Consider the following 22,507-nt stretch of genomic DNA (forward strand, 5'->3'; position numbering starts at 1 on the left):
GTGTGTGGGAATCATATACCAGGGTTCTTAAAAGTTTCTACAAAAATTTAGTACCAACACGGTAAATAAATAATTTAATAAGAGGAGGTAAAAAAATGCTATACTGTTTATCATCGTCTTGGTAAATCCTATATTGAATTACTGTAACACAGGTTTTTGAATATTTTAGATTATTAAAAAGTGATTGTACATTTTTAATGATATTCTGAATTTTATTAAACACAATTAGTTGGGGATTTTGTCTGGATAATATCTACTCAATAATGTAAATAATACATTCGCGTAAATCATAAATGTTTTAAATTCATTTTTTTTTAATTTGCAGAAATTTTAGTTCTCCATTAGCTTTCGGGTAATTTATTTAGAGTATGATACAAATTAAGAAATACACTAAAAATTATATAAACAATACATGGAAATGAAAACACTACAAATAACATTAAATGTTGGTGTCACGACTAGATAGCCAGTTTTATTGCTTCAGTTGTTGCTTGGTGGAAGTCACTCCATGGTCTTGGAAATGTTCGGAAATGGTATTTGGAAGTAGGGGAGAGGCTGGTACAATGGCCACTTTTCGAGTAAATTCAAGATAACTTTAATATAAATCATAGTACATTAATGATTATCAACTCAAACAATGTCAAAGCACTTGGTAAATTATGCAGGAGTAACTAATTTTGTTTTTTCAAAAAATGTGGCCACTGTACCAAACTAGATGGTACAGTAGCCACAAAGGTAAGGCACAGTGGCCATTACTTGCAATTCTTATATTTTTATTTATAATATTCATAAAAAATGGAAAGTAATATTAATCTTTAACAAATATTATAAGATGATAAATCCGTTTTAAAAGTAAACAAATTTGCTGTTCGTTGTGTTGCTCCAGCACACTTTGAAGTTTTCTTTGTTTGAAACCTCACGAAAACAAAATTCACTTCCACCATTCGTGAGGATATGTCTTCGTCAGAAATTTCATCTACTTCTGAAAATAGACTAACATCGTCGGAATCCACAACATCAGACAATTCAATGCCACTGTTACTGCCATCACTGGGTATACTTTTATTTTTCTTTGCATTCCTTCTATTCGACTTGTTTAAACTCTCAATTTTCCTTTTTACTGTTGTCTTAGCTCTCTTCACTGTACTTTGCCTTGATATTCTTTCTGCTGTGTCCGCTTCTATTCGTTTATAAATTGGTGGATCAGTTAAAATTTCAGTAGTCTTCTTTCTCCTTTGTTTTTTTAATGGCAATAAGGTAGCTTTAGGGTATGGTTGCAGTACAACAGGGGAAATAAATCGATTTTCAGGTTGGAAGTTGCCATCGCTTCATAAGAAACAGTTTTCTTTTCGGGTGTTATTTCCGATAGATGTTTCTGATGTGTTTCTAGTATTTTATATGGACAAGTTGATGTTGAAGGGAACTGAATGTCCATTTGTGGTATATCGCTAATATTTGAATTATTTGGTTGTTGTTCTTCTTGATGTATGTTTTGCATGTCTCTTACGGCATATTTTTATTTGTAGTTTTTCCAATACCGAGATTTTTTGGTATTTTCCGTGGCATATTACTATCTGAAACAAAATTATTTTTGATATTTTTTGAATGAACAATGACCACTGCTTTTTACAAACGTATGTAGGAACAGTGGCCACCCCTTTTTTTGTCAAAAGCAGTGGCCACTGTTCCTGCATAAGTGTGTGACCACTGTACCAAAAGCTCATTGTTTAGGAGGCATACCCTAAAATCTACTACTTTGAAGATAGATCATAGTTTTAAATACTATACTGTATACCACAAAACATGCAGAACATTTAATATATATCATTATTGGTTAAAAAGATGTTTAAACTTACCTGCTACTTCTACACAACACACCTCTCAACAGGTTCGTATACAAAATCGTTCTGGAAACGAAGGTGTAGGGGTCATACGTAGTAAGTGACTACTGTGACTAAAATTGTTAGCGTTTGTACTAGATGGCGCATCTGTATCTATTAAACAACAAAATATTTAAAAGTGGCCACTGTACCTGACTGGCTGCTGTTCCAGCGTCTCCCTTAATGAGTTGTATATTTTCCATGGATGTAGTTATAATATAGAGGGAGAATCTTGCTCCATTTTGCTAGAATATTATCATATCTACTCCATACGACACGGATTCTATTTAACGTGATCATTCTCCTGTATGCCATCTTTTTTGAGGTTTACTTACAGCAAATTCAGTTTGATGTATGCTGCGTGTAGTAGGTTATTTCCGTTGGTGTTCATCCAATCCCATATTTCTCAGGTACAATTTACTTTTTCCACTTTTTTCTCTTCAAAATTAGGTGTAGCTGTCTGTATGGAGTGTGGCGCATGATATGGCCAAAGTAAACCTTTACGCACATCTTAATAGTTGGGCTTGGTAGTGGTTGGGTATTTTTTTTTCTCTAAGACTTCTGCGTTGGTCATTTTATTGGTCCAACTGATTCTTAGCATTCTTCTTCTTGATGTGCCTATCCGTGACGAATGTTGGAGATCATCATGGCAATCTTTACCTTGTTTGCAGCAGCACGGAACAGCTGCATAGGTGTTGTGTTGACCCAGGATCTAAGGTTCTTTAACCAGAATGTTGTTCTTCTTCCTGGACCTTGCTTTACAAATATTTTTGTTTGTAGGATGGCTTGCAAGAAGGCGCATCTGGATTTATTTCGCGTAGTGTGCCAAAGTATTGTTGCTTTCGAGATTTAATGGCGATCAGTCTTCAGTTTTTCTTCATTCTTCTGAGGACCTCCTCATTTGTAAGATGGTTAGTCCACAGAATCTTTAGGTCGTAAGGTCCACAATTTAACACTCTAAAAAGGACAGAAAAGACGTAGCATTGCAGCATTCTTACTTTTATAATACTAAGAGAGGGTTGAGAGAGGTTTTGGCCCTTGGATAAAGCCCCCATGCGGTTGAAGATGGATCTAGCTTTTTCGATGGGTGCTCTTATCTCCTGGTTGTCGGTCTACTCTTTATTTACTCTGGTGCCGAGGTAGTTGTAATGCGTCGCCCTTGCTATTGTTGGTTCGGTTGACGTAGATTTGACAATTTGTTATATTTTTCTTGCTAATTATCCTGAGATTTGTCTTCTTTATGTCTATATTGGGTCCGTATTGTTGACTGTAATACCTGATTTTGTTTTCTTCAGGACTTGTAGCTCTTCTATAAATACTATGGTGTCATCTGTATATATGATGTTGTTTAGCTGGTACCCGTTTAATAGAATGCCTGTTTCAGTTTCTTATTTGCTAATTCTTTGAGAGTAGATGTTGAAGATCAGAGGAGACAAAATACAGCCATACCTAACTCCACGCATGATTTTCACTTATTCTGTGTGTTTACCTTCAATTCTGAGATTTGCTTTAGTATAATTCAAGTAAATCTTTTTAATTATTTTCAGATCTTGGTTGTTAATTTCTACTTCTTTTAGTATTTGCATCATTAGAGAACAAAGCCTCTCTCGTATCAACAGCATTTATAAACTCGAACTGGTTATGGAGAATTTGAGTTTCACAATCAAATTTTAACTGTTTTGTCGTATTTTGCGTATTAGAAGCCAGTTTATAAAAGTTTCTTACTTAGAAGAATCGATATGATGTGGAATGCAATTTTGGAATAAGAATTTAGAATTTGAATTAATAATTTTCCAAAAAAAAACTTTATTGGTTTCAACTACATCTGTCAGGCAATGATTTGTTTTACATTGAGAATGTCGATTCATACAAATGATCCCATTCAGCAAACAATATATGGTTAACTAAATTGTAGACTATATTTTATTTAAAACTTAAATTCGCAGTCTTCTTTATTCAGATATTTTTTGAATGATTTTAATTTTTGAACTTACTATGATCATTGCTAATCAATATATAAAGATGTCTCCCATATAAACAGTAATAATCTTTGTTTTCCAAGTTTTCCAAATAAAAAATATTTTATGGTTATAGGTAAGAAGCTTTATTAAAAAATATATTTTTATTAAGGTGATAATTTTTGCTCCTAATGATCAAGAACATTTAAAATAAATATATACCTACAAATTATGTTTGCATATATTTGCGTACCCAAGTAAAATTGCAGTATTTACATACAAAAGATGGGAATTCCCAACATTTAAATAAGATGGTTGGTATTTCAGATCAACCGTAATATGTATATCGATTTTACTTTCTTTGATTTTTTTTAACAAAGCAACTGTTGGTTTTTTATGAGGTATAACCAGATTATTGACATGACCTAATTTGCTTATTTTATTAATAATTTTATTTTATGTTAAACTTTTATGCAAACATTACGAAGTTTAAATAAGAAGGAATATTTATCATGACTCAACAAATATTTTATTCTTTATTTTTAATGTAAAATAGGGTCAATACTATAATTATTGCAGTAAAAAAGGATGTATCAAAAAAAAAAATAAGAACAGCAGCCCTAAATTAGAAATACAATTATTCAGTAGAGTTGAGAGTTAAAGGCATAAAGAAACGCAAAAAAGGCGCTTGGAAAGCTTAACGATTTTATGAAAAAAAGCATTTTATTAAACAAAAAAGCATATAAATTTTGACAAACCATTTTTTCTACGAAACTTACCCTAAAATGTATTATGGAGTCTTTGCTTCATCGATTTTGTGACTACTTAGCGTATCTTTAATTGGCATCATTAATGTATTCTTAAATGATTCCCATTTTTCGTTGTAATCTTCATTATCATTGATTATTATTTTGCTTCGTTAATTCGTAAACTTCGTAAACTCTTCGTTAATTTTCAACGTTAGTTCTCCTTTTATATTGGGGTGTTTTAGCAGAGTGCTTATTTGTTGTGTCTTTTGTTGATTTTTTATTTTCTTTAACTGGATTTCGAATTTTACGATTACTGGATTGTGGTCTGATGACACATCTGTTCCTGGATATGTCTTTGCCGATTTGATGGAGTTACGGTATCTCTTATTGATAAGGATATAATCTATCTGGTTTCTGATAATTTGTTCTTTGCTATTCATAGGTGATTTCCATGTATATAATCTACGTGGTGGTAACTGAACGAATGTATTTGTCGCTATAATTTTAAACTCCTGACTGAATTCCGTCAGTCTTTCCCCTTTTTCGTTTCTTATTCCTAGTCCCAATTCACCAATACTATCTTGGAATTTACCTTTTCCTAATTTGACATTAAAATCCCCCATTGCTATTGTTATATCTCTATTATTGGTGCTGTCTAGTGCTTTTTTACTGTCATTGTAGAACTCTTCTATTTCATTTTCATCTTTATGGCTGTGATCATTAACACTCTATCCGATATAGGAACAAACGAAGTTACAGCCTGGCAAAAATGCGATCAACCACTATCGCGACGCCTTTATAGTGGTGAATATCTTCATTTCCTGAGTTGTATATTTTGGCACCGTCGACTTCGATTTCGCCAGATCTAGGCCAACTGGTCTCGCTTAGTCTCATAAGAACATAAGGTACAATATAATAAATATATCATTGATGAGATGGCAAAAAGCTGAAACAAAATAGTGTTAAGGCTGCCCCCATATCATTGTGAGCTCAATCCGATTGACCTCATCTGGGCAGAAGTAAAAAATTATGTAGCAGCCAAAAACACTACTTTTAAATTTGCAGATATGAAAAATATTTTTTAATGATGCAATAAATAATATTAGTCCAACTACGTGGCAGAAATCCGTGCAACACGTTTAACAAGAAGTCGAGTCCAAAATGTGGAAGTTGGACAATATAATAGAGAACCATATCGAACCCATAATAATAAATCCAGACGAAGACAGCAGCACATGTAGCTTTCAAGAAATTCTTACACTGATAGTTTCAAAAGTAAATATTTTAAAAAATCATATGATGCACCTCAGTACGACCCTGTTTGGGTTTCACGTGCGTTTGTTGACAGTTGGGAATATGTAAAATAAATGTAGTTTAATTAATATTTTTAGATAGGCGTTCATAGACTCTGTTTTGAAGAATAGAAACATATAAAAATTACGTCAAATGCAAAAATTATAAAAATATATAGAAACAAATACCAAATAGGCACAATTCAAAAAAGGCATACTTACTTTTGCTTACTTTTGCATATTTCATTCATATTTAAAAAGAAAATATTTCTGCTTTTATTATTTACCATAAACAGTATGCTTAAAAATTCGGACTCCAATTATATCAGTAATGATATACTTATTATTATTTACAAAGCACTAGTGTTGTCAGGGTGATAAGATTGGCATGTGGCTACGGAATGGACGAGACAGGGAAACAAACAACCCAGGCTGCAGAACTACTACTATACACAAACGGGTCTAAAATTATAGAGGGACAGGGTGATGAAATTTAGAACAGTAGTAAAAATGTAAAGATGTATATTCTCCTAGGAAGATATAACTGATTTTTTTGTAAATAGTTGCCCTGTCATAACACCCTTGGATCATTCTCGATTAACAAAACTTTTAGATCTCTGTTTACGTTCCAAAAATTAATTTCATATACTATTTTTCCTTTCTAATACTCTTTGTACCCCTTTCTCTGTAATAACTGTCGTCTGGTATGATGGACGAACGAGAAAGAAACCGTTGAAATTATGGCATTGTCGCCGAAATTCAACCTTATTTCGATTCTTATACTGTTCTAAAGTTTTATCCCATCACACCGGCTGCTGTTCCGCAAGATTCATAAGGAGCTCATTATCAATTTTGATAACCATTTTTTCAAAATCTAAATTTGCTACCACTGATTACTTCCAACCATATACAAGTATTGCATCACGAGTTTGTTCACCAGCGCACAAGTGTGAAATCTAGAATAGACTTGCTTGGGCTCTGAGGCTTCTTTCAGAAGGACAATATTTTGTCGTAGTCGTGTACGGCAATGATATCGTTAGCAGTTAACTCATTGATTAAATGTAAGCATTAAAGTCATATAGACACGATGTCGGGATCGTGAACGACTGCCGGGTTACAAGCAAGTCTACTCTAGATTTAACACTTTTTGAACAAACGCTGCGCCGGTGAACAAACTCGTGATACCATACTTGTATATAGTTGGAAGTAAAGAGTGGTAGAAAATTTAGATTAAAAAAATGGTTATCGAAATTAATAACGAGCTTCTTATGAATCTTATTGAACAACGGCTGGTGTTATAGGATAAAACTTTAGAACAGTATAGGAACCGAAATAAGGATGATTTTCGACGACAATGTCATAATGTTAACACTATTATAAACGCTTTTTTTTTCTTTAATCCATCATACCAGACAACAGTTCACAGCATGACTGCGGCAAAAATGGAATGATGTGTGAATGGAACAAAAACTTTTTTCAAAAGTTATTTCCTCACTTCGTCGTCACAACATGCACTTATGGCTTATATAAAACATAGAATTTCCACCCTATTTTCTCTCGCAAAATATACTCAACAAACTTCTTAAACCATAAAAAAACAATGTCTTATCTATCCCCTGTTGCATTCGCTTTCAGGGTAATATCAGCATTGGAGGCATATATGCTCCTGATGTAGAGAAACAAATTTCTGTAGTAACAGTTTAAAGCTCACTAACTTGGCGCTTTCCTTTTGAAGCTATGATTTTAGAAACTCCCTTTGAATTGACCGTAACTCCTGTTTGGTCTACTTTAAATTTTTTTTGTTGTTAATTTATTTTTCGACAGTTTCTAATAATAGTTCAAAGAATGGTTAAACAGCTAATTTGTTAAATCCCATCGCTTGGACACATGACGTAACCTCGGGCTTTCTGATTGACAACTTTTTGTGTCTATTTAAAAATTCCTTCATTCATATATGTCCAATCATTTTATGATTTTTGTTAAAATGGTGCTCAATCCTATTTTTATCAGCAAGGTCAAAGGCAATTCTTTCTGACATTCTTGCTTCCTTATCTCTAAGATAAGCAACAAGTTCTGCTTTTTGTTCGGGAATGAAAATAGGCCTTTTAGCGCCCACAACTTTTGCAACAGAATAACTTGTATTATCTCGTTGTTTTTTGACAGGACGTTACAAAGTTGTCTGAAGAACAGCAAATGCAATTGATACTCAGTAGTAACTCATCTCACCAGTTTTGAAGATCAGTTTTCCTTTTATATGTAAATACCATCTGGAACAAAATCTAACATTTTTCTGGAAACTTGCATAAAATAAGATATTAATTTTATATTAAAATAAATAGATTATAATGTTAATATATACCTACTGTAAAACGGGGTACCAATAGATAGGGTAAAACAGAGTACCCTTTTTACCCTACCTATTGGTACTCCATTTTGCCTAAAGAGCAAATTTTTGAGATTATGACCTGTTTAAATTATTAATAGTAATAATTTTTAAAATAATGCCAAAGATATTCTCTAGAACACATTCACCATTAGTTGTAAACAATGTTTATTTTTCGGCTGATATTATAACTTGGTTAACTAAAAATGCAACATGTAATGTTCACAACAATTGAGTAAAAACTAATAATATTTGCTTTATGATAAATGACGTAAATAGGCGTCTATAATTTCATTAACGTCGTATAGATGGAGCCAGTGATATTGAAAATGGGGGGTACTCCGTTTTAGGCAGCTATCCCGTTTTGCTCGCATCTCCCCTAACTGCCACCATTTATACATTCTTTTTTATCGAGAGATGTAGGACACTTTAGTTTCAATCTAGTGTACCCAACTGTGGGCTCATAAAATACTGGAGACTACTTGATTTCATTGTTTATTTGATTCGAGCTTACTACTATAACTTACTACTACTACTATAAAAATAACACTAAAATAGAACTGAACAGGTCATATACCAAAAAACAGTAGAAGATCAGTGGACGAAAAGAATTTTGAAATGAAGACACCAAATACAAGCAATAACAGTAATAGAGGTCGACTCCCGACGGGGTTGACTGATGACATAAAATGACAACAAATTTCATTCAGATGGAGCAAAATCGGACTAAGTGGAAAAGCATGCGGGACGCCTATATTCAGCAGTGGTCGTTGGTGCCTAGATAATGATGACGATGAGTTGTCTAATTGTGTACATCATAATCTAAAAAATTTTTGGGTGATAAGATATTCTGCACAGTAATTTAATATTGTGAAAAGAAAAATAGTTAATACTAAAACAATTAAAAATAAAAAACTCTGCCTAAACAGATGCACAACCTAAGTCTAAAAAACTATTTAATTAATTTATTAAATATAACAATATTGTCTTATCCTTGTAAAAACAGATATTTTTTGCTGAAAAGGATCTTGACCTCTGAGAAGTGGACTCGGGTCAAGTTCTTATCAGACTACCAATAGTAGTAGACTGCCGATATTAAAATAACAGTGAAGAATCCAAAATAAATTAATAGGGCTCCATTAATTTAGAGTTGTAATAAGATATCTCAGGGAAATAAGTATTTTTTGTGACACTCGTTTGGCCAGGCAACCGACCGTTGATTAGTATGGACCTCTATAACAAGAACCTGCAGTCGACTTTTTGGACTTAATTAATTGTTAACAAATTAAGATCAAAAACGGTAAATTTTCGCTTTTTTCGTCTATCAGCAAAAAGTAAAGCGTTTGAAACAAATTTGAGAAGAGAAGAAACTTATGTCATATAAAAACTCTTAAAATGGCGTTTTCTAAACGTCTCTATCCGTATTTTTTGATAGAAAGTTGCAAAATAACTCAAAAATATCGGTTTTTTATAAATGTTAATAACCTTTTTTAAAATAAACTTAAAGCCTTTAAATTACACACAGTGTTGGGTCCTATGGTGCTTAAAATAAGACTAAAATTTCAAGTTGATCGGTCAAAGAGTTTAAGTTCTTTAATTTGTTTACTCCAAATTAATTTTTTTTGCAACATTATAAGCCAGAAAATTAAATTGCTATATTAAATATACGGATGGATTCTAAAAGAAGAAGATTTATTTTATTAATATTATAAAAAAAAATGACTAAAAATAATTTTATATATTGCAAAATAATTTGGCAAAAACATGTCAATTTTTTGCTTATAAACAATTAGAATACCTTTTTCATCATTGACTGTAAAAAACCGATTTTTTATTTTGTTGGAGACCGATAGGAAGAAGAAAGAGAGGCAGACCCCGAAGATCTTTCAGAGATGAAGTGGACGAAGCAATGAGTAGAAGAAACCTACAGGAAGGGGACTGGCTAAACAGGAAAAATTAGAGAAAACGGTTGAGTGAAGGAATACAGTGAAAACTGTGGAAATCCTTGTATATATAATCTGCCAATTGCTTCCACTGCTGGACATAGGCTCAGTTCATTCCAGTGTTCTCTACACTGGGAAGCTTGTAGCTAGTTTCCCGCTACTTGTTTTACCTTGTCGGTATATTCTCCGTCACTGAGGCTTAACACCTTCAGCGCCACGCTAGTTCAAGAAATTTTCATTCCGGTCAAAATGTTTTTTTGGGCCAATAGAGTTTTTTTTATATTATTTTAGGGTGACTGAAGCAATTTTTTTATTTATTTGCAGTTTATTTTTGTATTTTTCAAGTGTGTATCATTTTTGATACACTGGCCTATCACATAGTTTTTCGAAGACTCTCGCACAAGGGCCATGTGTATCAAAAAAGATACACACCTTGTTTTTAATATATTTTTATTTTGTTGTAGATTCTGACTGACCAACTTCTTTGCTTATAACATTAACCATTCTACAAACACCAGTGTTCGCGTGTAAAGATGAATAATTCGATAAAAACAATAGTGCTGTCTTGGCACATGCCCACTTACGATAATCCTCCGGCTATTGAAGTTACAGTATCGTGGTATGAAAGTAATTTATACAGGAATTCTAGTAGATATCGACCCCATAGATTACTTTGAATTATTTGTGACTCCTGACATTATAACGAAGATATTGGAACAGACCAACTTGTATGCAACGCAATATCTTTTGTCCACAGATATTTCTGATCAATCACCACTACATGGGTGGCAACCAGTAACTGTCGAGCAAATACGTTCCTTCTTAGCACTTATTGGTTGGATGGGGTTGGTGAAGCTGCCTTTTATACGAGATTATTGGAAAAGCCATATATTATAAAATATACCTTTAGCACGCACAGTAATGACCAGAAATCGATTTGAAATTATTCTTAAATTTCTACACTTTGCTGATAATGAAACTTTAAACAAAGATAGATTTGATAAAGTTTGCGAAGTTATTGATATGTTTATTAGAAACTATCAGAAGGTTTTTACCCCGGGAGAGAAAAGTTGTGTTAATGAGTCTCTAGTTGCTTGGAGAGGCAATTTGCTCTTCCGGCAGTATATCCCAAACAAGGCCGCAAATTATGGTAGAAAAATATTTCAACTTTATACTGAAAAAGGTTATACATGGAACCTTGTGGTTTATTGCGGCAAATCGAAAAACACTGCATCCGAAGTGTCAAAAATACAGTTATGGTTTTGGCCAAAGATCTCTTGGGCGATGGTAGAACATTATATACTGACAGTTATTATACCAGTATACCTCTGGCTAATCGACTGAGGAAGAACAACATCCATACACGCCACAAGACGTGATGTGTGTCAAACTAAGACGAGGAGATTTCTCAGCCAAACAAACAGATGACGGGATTGTTGTTTTGTAATAGAGTGATAAGAGGGATGTTCGAATGTTGTCAACAAAATCCTCGGCATTAAAAACGCTCCCTAATGAAAGTCGAAAGGGACGAACTATTCAGAAACCAATATGTATTTTTGACTATAACAATGGTAAGTCGTCCATTGATGTTAGTGATCAAATGGCTACGTATTCCTATGCATTACGGCGGTGCACGAAATAGTATAGAAAACTTATGTTCGAAATTATTTGGGGGACGAGTTTGGTCAATGCTCATTTTCTGTATAACGAGAATACTATCCGTAAGACGCTCGCTATAACGGAATTTCGTAAACAGGTTATAACTTTAATGCTTGTAAAATATTCTACACAAAACGTCATTATTGCTGGAGCATCTGGAACCATAAAACAAGAAGTGCATCATCCAGTAACAAATGTCCAAGATGGCAAGAAAATCAGAGGGCGTTGTTCAGGGTGTTACAAGAAATACGGAAGGAAAGGAGTAACAAGTGAAAAATTGTGAGAGCATCTCAAGTAAGTAAACACCAAATGTTCTGTGTGTGATAATATTTGTAAAAAATGTTATAATGCAACGCACAATAACAATAACATTTTTCATATGAATTTCTAGTTACATACAACCTATCTTTTCATGTCTAAGGCCAAACCCAGTTATACCAGGAAATTATCTCAGGTCATAACATTATTCTCTACATATAAAAACTTAAGAAAGTGTGTCCTTTTAGGAGACACAACAGATCGAACACAACGAGCCATGCGTATCTTTTTCGGTACACAGCGTTGAGGACAGTGTGTATCTAAAAGGATACACTGGCGCTGAGGGTGTTAAACCTAATCAATTTTCAAATCGAGCATAATAAGAATAGAATTGTACAAAATTAAACATTAAAAAACCAATCTGAATTGCAGTAATATTACTTTGACTACAACCGTATAGTTAAAACTTGAAAATAAATAAGTAAGGTAAACTAATCAGAGTTTCTTTTTTTATTTTTAAATTTTTAATCTGCATCCTGTGTAAAAAACAATTATGCTGTGATACCTAATGTTTACAAACAAATGATTCATTAAGTATTATTATAAGTAGGTGTGGTTTTTGTGCGGTTTATAAATATGTCGATATAAAATATACCTATCTAAAAATTTTATTGAACTCATTTATATCAATTTAAACAATGAATGTGAATTACACCATTGACCGCAGACAATAATATAAACAGTGCCGAGGGGAAATAATGAAGCTATTCGTTCTATTTATAACAAACAGCTGTTCCACATAATATGATAAATTGTGTTAAAAAGTTATTTAATTACACAATTTTATTATTTAAATATTGATCAGTTTTAATTTTGTCTTAATCGGCATCTTTGGTTTATTCAATACAGTCTATTATTCTTTATCTTTTAATGAATCCCATAACCACACTCTTAAAAACATTTTAATATTGGTTTAAGTTAACACACTGATAATAATGGTAATTTCCATAAAAGAATTAGTTGAATCAATCATTTAAAACGATTTGTATTTTAATGACTTATTTTAATATTACATTAGAGAAATGTATAGCCAAAGTGCTATCTAACACTCTAACAGTATTGTTAAAGCCAGGTTAATTGAAATGTACAATCACATTCAGGCATTAATCGAATTTAGTGATAATGCTAGACGTGAGCACGAAATCCCTTTGAGGTTCTTCGTATGATAATAGCTGACGACAGGCTTAACATGATCATGTTTACAAGGAAATCATTGATCGGTATACTCATACACTGCCCTAATTTATTCTGGTATAACGTTAAACTTTCTAGAGTAGTTTCTTAAATAGACTACAATGATAGCTTTAAGAAATAACTTCAATTCATGAGTTTAAAGTTTTTACTCTTTAATTTTCACAATGTACATAAACTAAAGTATATTTTTGACGGGTGCCAAACCATAACGTTGTAAGTGTTACTCGAGCTGAAATACGTTTTATATCGTTAAACCGTTGTATGTATAGTTTATTTCACGAAAAATGGTTGAGTGCTGAATGATTGCAATAAAACCCGACCACAAGTACCCCAGCTTAGTCAACATTAGTTGAGCAGGTAAGTATTCAGGTAAAATTGAAGCTACTGTGGAGTGTCGTTATCTACTGTATAATAAATTCCTGGTAATATAAAAATGATTAAAAAAATCGTATAAAATTATAAAAACGATTAAAATATATTTTATTTCATAAAGTTGTAAACATTTTAACAGTGAGTTTCACTATCAATGGTTGATCTTTTAATGACCACAATAAATTTGTTGATCGTTAAGTATTTCCTGGAATAATTATACAGGTTCCCTCTATTCTGTATAATTTGTAAAAGTATATAAAACCGATGAGAAATTTTTAAATATACATTTTGTTTTATTTAGTTGAAAGTGTTACAAGTGTTACCAGTGTTATACCTATTTATACCTCTAAAACAGCATTATGTGGCGTCCGTGGAAAAACATTGATGGTGCTTCTTCCAGTGTCCCAGCAAAGAAAAAGCATTTATCTGCTGACGCTAGAGAAATCGTAAAAACAATATATAGTTCTTTACTTACAAGAGGACTTACTGCTAATACTGCTGCCAGTGAAATATCTGATTTAACGAAAATACCTCTAACCACAGTGAAAAGAATTACATCAAATCCCATTAAGTCAAGAAGGAAGCGTAAGGATGCCGGTTCTACCAAATGTATTGACGAAAGTGATAAGGACTTAATAAGACGAAAAATTTACACAATGTACGAAGAGCAACGGATACCTACATTAGATGCTTTAAAACAACGGCTTACTAATGATGATACACAAATAAACTGTAGCAGCATTAGTCTTTGGAGGATTTTGTCTAAAATGGGCTTCAGATATCGTACAATTTAGAAAAGGCAAGTGCTTATGGAGTCCCATCGTTTACAAAAGTGGCGTACTGAATATATAACTTCCATAAGAAAGTACCGTACAGAAGATCGACCAATAATTTATCTGGACGAGACATGGTTTGATACTCATGAAACACCATCCAAAGGATGGTCCGATTCTTCCAACAGGTGTCAAACAAAAGCTCCATCAACCAAAGGGAAAAGAATAACAATTTTACATGCAGGATTAGAAAATGGTTGGGTCCCAAATGCCTTATGGTTTTCTGCAAAGAACATTGAAGACTCCTGAGTGGACTACCATGAGGATACAACGGCAGAGCTTTTTGAGCAATGGTTTAAGAATTGTCTTATACCTAACCTTCCTCAAAATAGTGTGATAGTAATGGACAATGCAAGTTAACACAGTCGTCAATTACATAAGTCTCCAAGTGCAAATAACACGAAAATTAAAATTCAAAACTACCTGTTAGAAAACGATATATATTTTGAAGAAAGTTATTAAAAAAATGAACTGTTAGAAGTGTTAAAATCATTTTCTATTAAAAAAGTATATGTTTGTGACGCATTGGCCGAGGACATGTTCAATACTCTAAAACACAAAATGTTTCTCCGACTTTAAGTGGTAGTGTAGTCGAATTAATAAGGAAATGTGTTGATGATATCTCCCCAGAAAGTTGGAAAAATTCAGTACGCCATGTAATGAACGTAGAAAATTCATATGTTACTTTGAATCACATAATTAAACCAATTGTTATTAATCTTGAAGAGGATAGCGACAGCGAAACAGAATTAGGTATTTAGGAATTCATAAATATATTTTGGTTTTTTTGGGTATTTTTTTTTGTAAATATTAACTTGTATATATTTTTCTATATTTTTCTTTTAATTCATCTATGTTTTGTACATTATGTATTCGTTTGTATGTATATACTGTAAATAGAACTATTATGACTGTACATTTTTAACGATATCCGATTAGGAAGAGCAAAAACTTTTAAACACGCCAGTTTTTTGCTGACAGTCCTAAGCCTGTAAAAAGTGTGAAGGAAAGTACCTTTCTGAATTTAGATCCATATACTACAATTATTCATGTAGAACAAAAAAAAACACTTTCTTCATGTTAAAAATTGTTCAATTATCAAGTATATTTACTTGAACAACCTGAAAATACCATATGAAATAATTTAATAAATTTTTATAATCGTGTATTACACAGCTACCAATGAAATATATTAAATAACAAACTTTCTGAAGTGCGACCCTGTGTACTTCGATAGTTTATTGAGAGACTCTTGTATACACAATAGGATCAACTCAGGTAACCATTAAGCACTCAACCATTTTTCGTGAAACAAACTATACCGACCTTTACTTATACTGTTGAAGCCAAAGCTCTAAGTTGCCCCCACCTTGAATACTGAAAAAAAAAAATCATAACGTTGTAAGTGCCTTATCAGTTGCAATCACAGACATCACAGATCACAGATGCTACAATCAGTCTACGCAAAATGACAGACGAAATACTTCCGACGAGTGTGTGACTGTGGCGTCAAAAAACGTGTTTTAAATACGTTGAAATGAAAAAAAAATGGAAATTAGAAATGACACTGAAAACAGAGGACTTAAGTACATAAATACCAAAAATAAAGAAGTAAGGAAAAAAAGTGAGCCAAAGGAGGTAAGTTCTGATAAAAAAAAATTTTGTTGTGATATTAACGTACCGTACGAATAATACGAATAGACCAACAAAATCGAAAGAAATACCTATGAATCGTGAAGTAAGACAAGGAGGTGTGCTTTCCCCTTTACTTTTTAATATGTTTTCAGAAGAATTGTTTAAAGAGGCATCAGAAGACGTAAATGAAGGCATATTTATTAACGGAGCACTTCTGAATAATCTTGATACGCAGATGACACAATAATCCTTGCATACAGCAGAGAAGGACTACAGATCTTGGTTGATCGCATTACCCAATACTGCGAAGGGTATGGAATGGCACTGAATACAAACAAAACAAAAATCATGGTGGTAAGCAAGAACAATATTGAGGAAGACAGTGTTTACGTTAAAGGAAAACTTTTAGGCAGGGTGCACAAATATCAGTACTTAGGTTGCGAACTAAATAAAGAATGGGATAGAAGTACGGAAATAAAAAGGGGTATTGAGATAGCTAGAAGTACTTTTATTAAGATGAAAGCATTATTATGCAATGGAAAACTCAACATCGCTATTAGAACTAGACTATTGAGATGCTACATGCTCTCTGTCCTGTTGTATGGAGTTGAGGCCTGGACAATTACAGAGGCGACAGAGAAAAAACTCATTAACTTTGAAATGTGGTGTTATCGAAGAATTTGGAAAATATCTTGGACACAACACATAACAAATGCGAAAACTCTACGAAGAATGAAAAAAGATAAAGAAATACTCAACACTATAAAGAAAAGAAAAATGAGCTACTTGGCTCACATACTAAGAAACGAGAAATAGGAATTGTTGGGGCTGGTCGTGGTCATACAAGGAAAGGTGGAAGGTAAAAGAGGACCGGGGAGAAGACGCAAGTCCTGGCTGAATAATCTGAGACAGTGGAGTGGCAAAACGTCAATAGAACTTTTCAGAATGGCTGCAGATAGAGTCAAATGGGCCATGATGATCGCCAATGTCCTTAAGGATGGGGCACGTTAAGAACAAGATTAAAGTACCATTCAAAAAACACTAATAAACGCTATATCTTTGGTTTCTGCCTTATGTTTTGCTTAAAGTGTTTTTATTTATTAATACTCTAAGCAAATACAATTTATTTGGTCATAAGGGTTAACATTTTTTAGTTAGTATTTTCGTTTAAGGTGTCCTGCAAATGACAGTTCTCATGTATGTATATAACATTAAATTGCCGTAAAAAGCTTGAGTTAATTCACATTTTTTCAGGTTGATGCCTAAGAGTTTTGTGAGACTTTTGATGTCAGTAGACGATGTGTGCAGATTCTGTCCGAGAAAGTGGGTTGTGATGATGAAAGTTTGAAAGATAAACGGGGCGGTAAAAGACAAAGACGAGTCTGATTGAAAAGAAAAGATCATTGGCTATAATATCATCAATTCCAGCTTCTCTCAGCTAACTATCTGGATATCAATGATGCCTGGGACATGAACTCTGATCAATCACCGATAATTTTAACTATGAGTGATACAGTGATTAAAAAAGAGTTTAATCCAATATTGACTAATAAAAAAACTGACTGGGAGAGCTTCAAAATAAACCTAGAACACAAAATTAATCTTGCTGTGCCATTGAGAAACACGAGGCAACTTGATGACGAATTAGAAGTCTTTATAAAAAATATCCAACAGGCAGCTTGGGAAAATACTCCCACAATAACTTCTAGAACAAAAGGGAACAACTATCCAAAAGAAATCCGAGAACTCATAGTAAAAAAAAAGAAGTTAAGGAAAAAATGGCAGCAATATAGAGCTCCACGAGACAAAACTAGTCTAAATAATGCTACACAAAAACTAAAAAGGGAGATACATAATATAAAAAATTTAACAATTAATTCTTTTTTAAGTAATTTAACAGCTGACCAGAACACAGATTATTCTTTATGGAAGGCAACAAAAAGAATGAAGAGACCAATTATTCATTCTCCTCCTATCAAGTTGGAAAACGGCAACTGGGCTAGAAGTAACGAACAGAAAGCAGAACGATTTGCAGATCATTTAGATAGCACGTTCAAACCCAACCACAATGATGGTGAAGAACTGAGATGGGAAGAACCTTTCCAAACTGAAGAAAGAATAACGTTAATATCACTTAGAGAAGTATCAACAGAGATAAAAGAGAATATAAATCCTAAGAAAGCTCCAGGATATGATCTCATAACAGGCGAATTATTAAAAAATCTACCAAGAAAAGCTATAGTTGAGCTGACACACCTAATAAATGCTGCTTTTAGATTGAGATATGTTCCCAGACTCTGGAAAGTAGTCAAAGTAATTATGATCGCCAAACCAGGTAAATCTCCTAATGAAGTGACATCCTATCGACCAATATCACTCCTTCCGGTGATGTCAAAACTATTTGAAAAACTTCTATTGAAAAGATTAAAACCAATAATAGAAAGAAAAAATCTTATACCAAATCATTAATTTGGTTTCAGAAATCAACATTCCACTATAGATGAAGTTCACAGAATAAGGAATATAATAGAAAAAACATTAGAAGAAAATAAAGTCTGCTCTACAATCTTCTTGGATGTAGCACAGGCGTTTGATAAAGTCTGGCATGACGGTTTAAACTATAAACTAAGAACGTTCATGCCTAAACAGTATTCAGAAATCTTGAAATCATACATTGCGAATAGATATTTCAGAGTAAAACAAGAAGAAGTTTACACCGACTTAAGGAAGATCAAAGCTGGCGTGCCACAAGGGATTGTCGTAGGCCCGGTCCTGTACCTATTGTATACGTGTGACATTACAGACCTAGAACAAAATACTATTGCCACCTTCGCGGATGATATAACCATACTGGCGATAGGAGACACTAGTGAAGAAGCGACTGATAAGCTGCAACTATCAGTAAATAAAATGGACCAGAAAATGGCGAATAAAATTAAATGACACTAAATCTGCACACGTTAACTTTACAAATAAAAAAATAGAAAATTTACCACTTAGAATAAATGATACCCGAATTCCTTATGCAACAACAGCAAAATATTTGGGCATCACCCTAGACGCGAAGCTGCGCTGGAAAGTCCATGTCAAAAAGAAAAGAGGGGAGCTTGATATTAGATATAAGAAATTGCACTGGCTGATTGGAAAAAATTCAACATTATCAATTCATAATAAATTATCCATCTACAATCAAGTACTGAGGCCAATATGGGTATATGGATGCCAACTCTGGGGCTGTACCAAAGCTAGTAATATACATATTATCCAGAGATTTCAAAACAAAGTACTGAGAAACATTGTTGATGCTCCTTGGTATATCCGTAACAGCAACCTCCACCAGGACCTGGGTATGGAAACTGTGATCGAAATAATCAAGAGAACAGCAGCAAGTCACGAGCAGAGGCTGCATAGTCATGTGAATGTCGAGGCAATCCAGCTTCTTGACAACACTGAACTAAAGAGAAGACTCATAAGGACAAAACCATTTGAGCTAGTGTAAATGTGTAACAGTTTAGTGTAAAAAGCAGAGTGTAGTGCTGTGAAATTATTGCATGTTAGTTGTAGTCCATTAGTTAATAGATAAAATAAGAGTAAGCCATAGGGTAAGCCTTAGATTTAAGCATTTGCTGTTATGTTAGGTCAAAAAATAACTGATAATTGGTCATTTGTGACCAGATAGCAGTATACAAACACCGCACAGGTGTTAATAAAAAAAATTCCAGCTTCTAATACGGTAGAAGTGACGCTCCAAATCGAAAATATCTCCCGATAGAGCTTAATGTAGTTAAGTTTTACAAAGGCTTTTTGGAAAAGTACTTTGCTGATTCTACCTAGCCACCAGTGTATAGACAGTGGTTTAATGATATATTTTTGACAGAGTTTAATTTTTCATTAAAGCCCCCACGAGTTATCAAATGTCAAAGTCAAAATAGACACCACTATAAAATAGATTCACTACAGATAAGCAAGAGGTAATTCTCTGGTCAGATAATTGTGGTGGCCAAAATAAGAATTAGGCTTGTTATGTATCTCGTTTTGAGTAAAAATGTTTCTTTACAGAAATTACTTATACATTTAATGTGAAAAGACATACTTTTCTCACGTGTGATCGCGATTTTACCATTAAAGAGAAAGCAAAGAAGCATACCAAGCCGCTTATATTGAAAGACCTCATTGAAAGTATTGCCAATAACAGAAAGAAAAATCCATTCTTGTGAAGTTTATTTAAAGAAAAGTTACGTGGATTTTGATCCATGGCATAAAACTTCAGTGATCAAACCTGGAATCACTAAGGCTAGTTTTGAGGAGTTGTAAATTGAGATGAAGGAAATCCTTGTGCTATAGTCTACCGAAAAAAAATAAATATATCCAAGTTATGCTACTATATTTAGCAGGAGAAGCAAAAACTTTTTACGAAAACCTTACAAAATGCTGATTTTTAATTTTTTAATTCTTCACATTTAAAAATCCCTTATAATAAGATCTGAATCTGGACAATTGTTTACTCTTACGCAAAAACAGTACTTTCTCAACTCGAAAGTATACAAAATATAGCATTAAGACAGAAAAAGCAGCATGTCAAAAATTCAATTATTGTTTACGGTTGTATCCATTACAATTAAATCGAATTATTTTTTGACAAAATTAAGATGAATAAAAATATCCACTTCAATTGTTGAGCAGCATATTTAATCGGTAAATCTCCGAAACGGTGAGTCTTAAGTAAAAACGTATAACAACATTTTTTATAGAATTTTTATAGTTGAATAATGTATAATTTTTGTCTGGTGTATTCTTATAATAAAACTTACCTTGGCTGAAAAACGTAAAAACCCCAAACTTGCAACATTTGCCCTTGAGTATTTTTTTTGCGAGTGTAGGATTGATGGGGGGTTTCCACATTTCCTTTATAAGAATGTCCCCAATACTCATACCAAATTTTAGCTTTCTGTAAATTTTTTGTAACCTTAAATGTCTTTCTTGACCGGTACATTGTATAAAGAGTTGTTATTAACTTAATTGTTAAAAGAAATATAATATATAGAGATTTAGATATGGTGGTCAATTATTATTACAAAATCCACTTATAAAGTGTGAATTATTATGTTAATTTAAATAAAATAAAAAAACACAACTCAAAAAAATTATTGAATTTTGTCGGGCAAAAAATTAAACACTGGATGCAAGAATTGCAATAAAGTACCGACGAAAAGGATGGTCGAACTGTATATAAATAGCCCAGTCTGGTTATGCAAAAATCATCGATTTCACGGCCAAATTTTTCGCAGATATCTAAAGCTTTTACGACATAGGTGGGGGTTACTAGATGACGAATAGATGAAAAGGTACTCGTATTTTTACCTTGCGTTTTTTTTAAACAATAATTTATGGTCACAATTTGATTTTTTGTCTATAAGTTTTTTCCCTTATAATTCCTTATAACAAAATAAACTGTTTTGAACATTGAGGAATTACCGTCTTTTAAATTTGTACGAAATTTCCCCCCTATCGGTCAAATAGTTTAAAAGTTATTTAATTTATTTATCTCTGAGGCTAATTACTTAAACTATTGAACTTGCCCCTTAAATGATGCTAGACACATTTAGCAAATTTCATAGGATTCTTTAAGACTTAAACTATCTCAGAAGTTAAATGCATATTGCGTTTTTATCGAAATTATTTACAAAATAAACGTTTGAAAAAGGGGTATGTTTTTTACTTATAAACAATAATTGTAATAACTTCTATATTTTTCAAGCTACAGACTTGTACGTACAACCATTGGATAGCTGGTAAAAAAACTTACATTTAAAACAAACCTATGACCAATAGGAACGAAGTTAGCGACTATTTTTTTAAAAATCAAATTTTTTTTTAACCAGACTGGGCTAAAAATACATTATTATTCAAGCATAGCAGAGGCATCACAAATACATTATTCTTCAAGCATAGAACATGCACTGTAGTTATTACAAAACATGGAAAAAGGAGAAAAAAGATATTTTTCAAAAATTCAAAAATTATGGGACAGTAAGAACATTTTACAATAGATGGATACAAATCTTAGCATAAGCTGATGATATTGACATACTACGGAGTAGCAAGCGAGATGATAAGCAATGTTTCCTAGATTTGGAAACGGCATCGAAATAGGTCTGTCTAGTCATCAACGAAGACAAAACCAAGTACATGTTGGATACTAAGGATCCTATAGCAAATGAGCAACGGAAAACAGCATTTGGAGTCATGTCTTTGAACGTATTGAGTGCTTCACATACGTTGGCTCGCTAG

General features: G+C 32.9%; 1 protein-coding gene and 1 long non-coding RNA gene across 6 annotated transcripts in view; both read right to left on the reverse strand.

The window, feature by feature from the left end:
• The window catches only part of Ndae1 (Na[+]-driven anion exchanger 1), a 207,912-nt gene that overhangs the window by 120,779 nt on the left and 64,626 nt on the right, over window positions 1–22,507 (reverse strand). The window lies entirely within an intron of this gene.
• Window positions 13,541–21,388, reverse strand: LOC140440817 (uncharacterized). The gene is made up of 3 exons (XR_011950939.1): window positions 21,028–21,388; window positions 15,908–15,958; window positions 13,541–13,605 (listed from the first exon to the last, which is right to left on the reverse strand). It is a non-coding gene; the product is annotated as an uncharacterized lncRNA (long non-coding RNA).

Source organism: Diabrotica undecimpunctata, chromosome 5, assembly GCF_040954645.1.
Source record: "Diabrotica undecimpunctata isolate CICGRU chromosome 5, icDiaUnde3, whole genome shotgun sequence".
In the NCBI taxonomy this organism is placed as follows: Eukaryota; Metazoa; Arthropoda; class Insecta; order Coleoptera; family Chrysomelidae; genus Diabrotica; species Diabrotica undecimpunctata.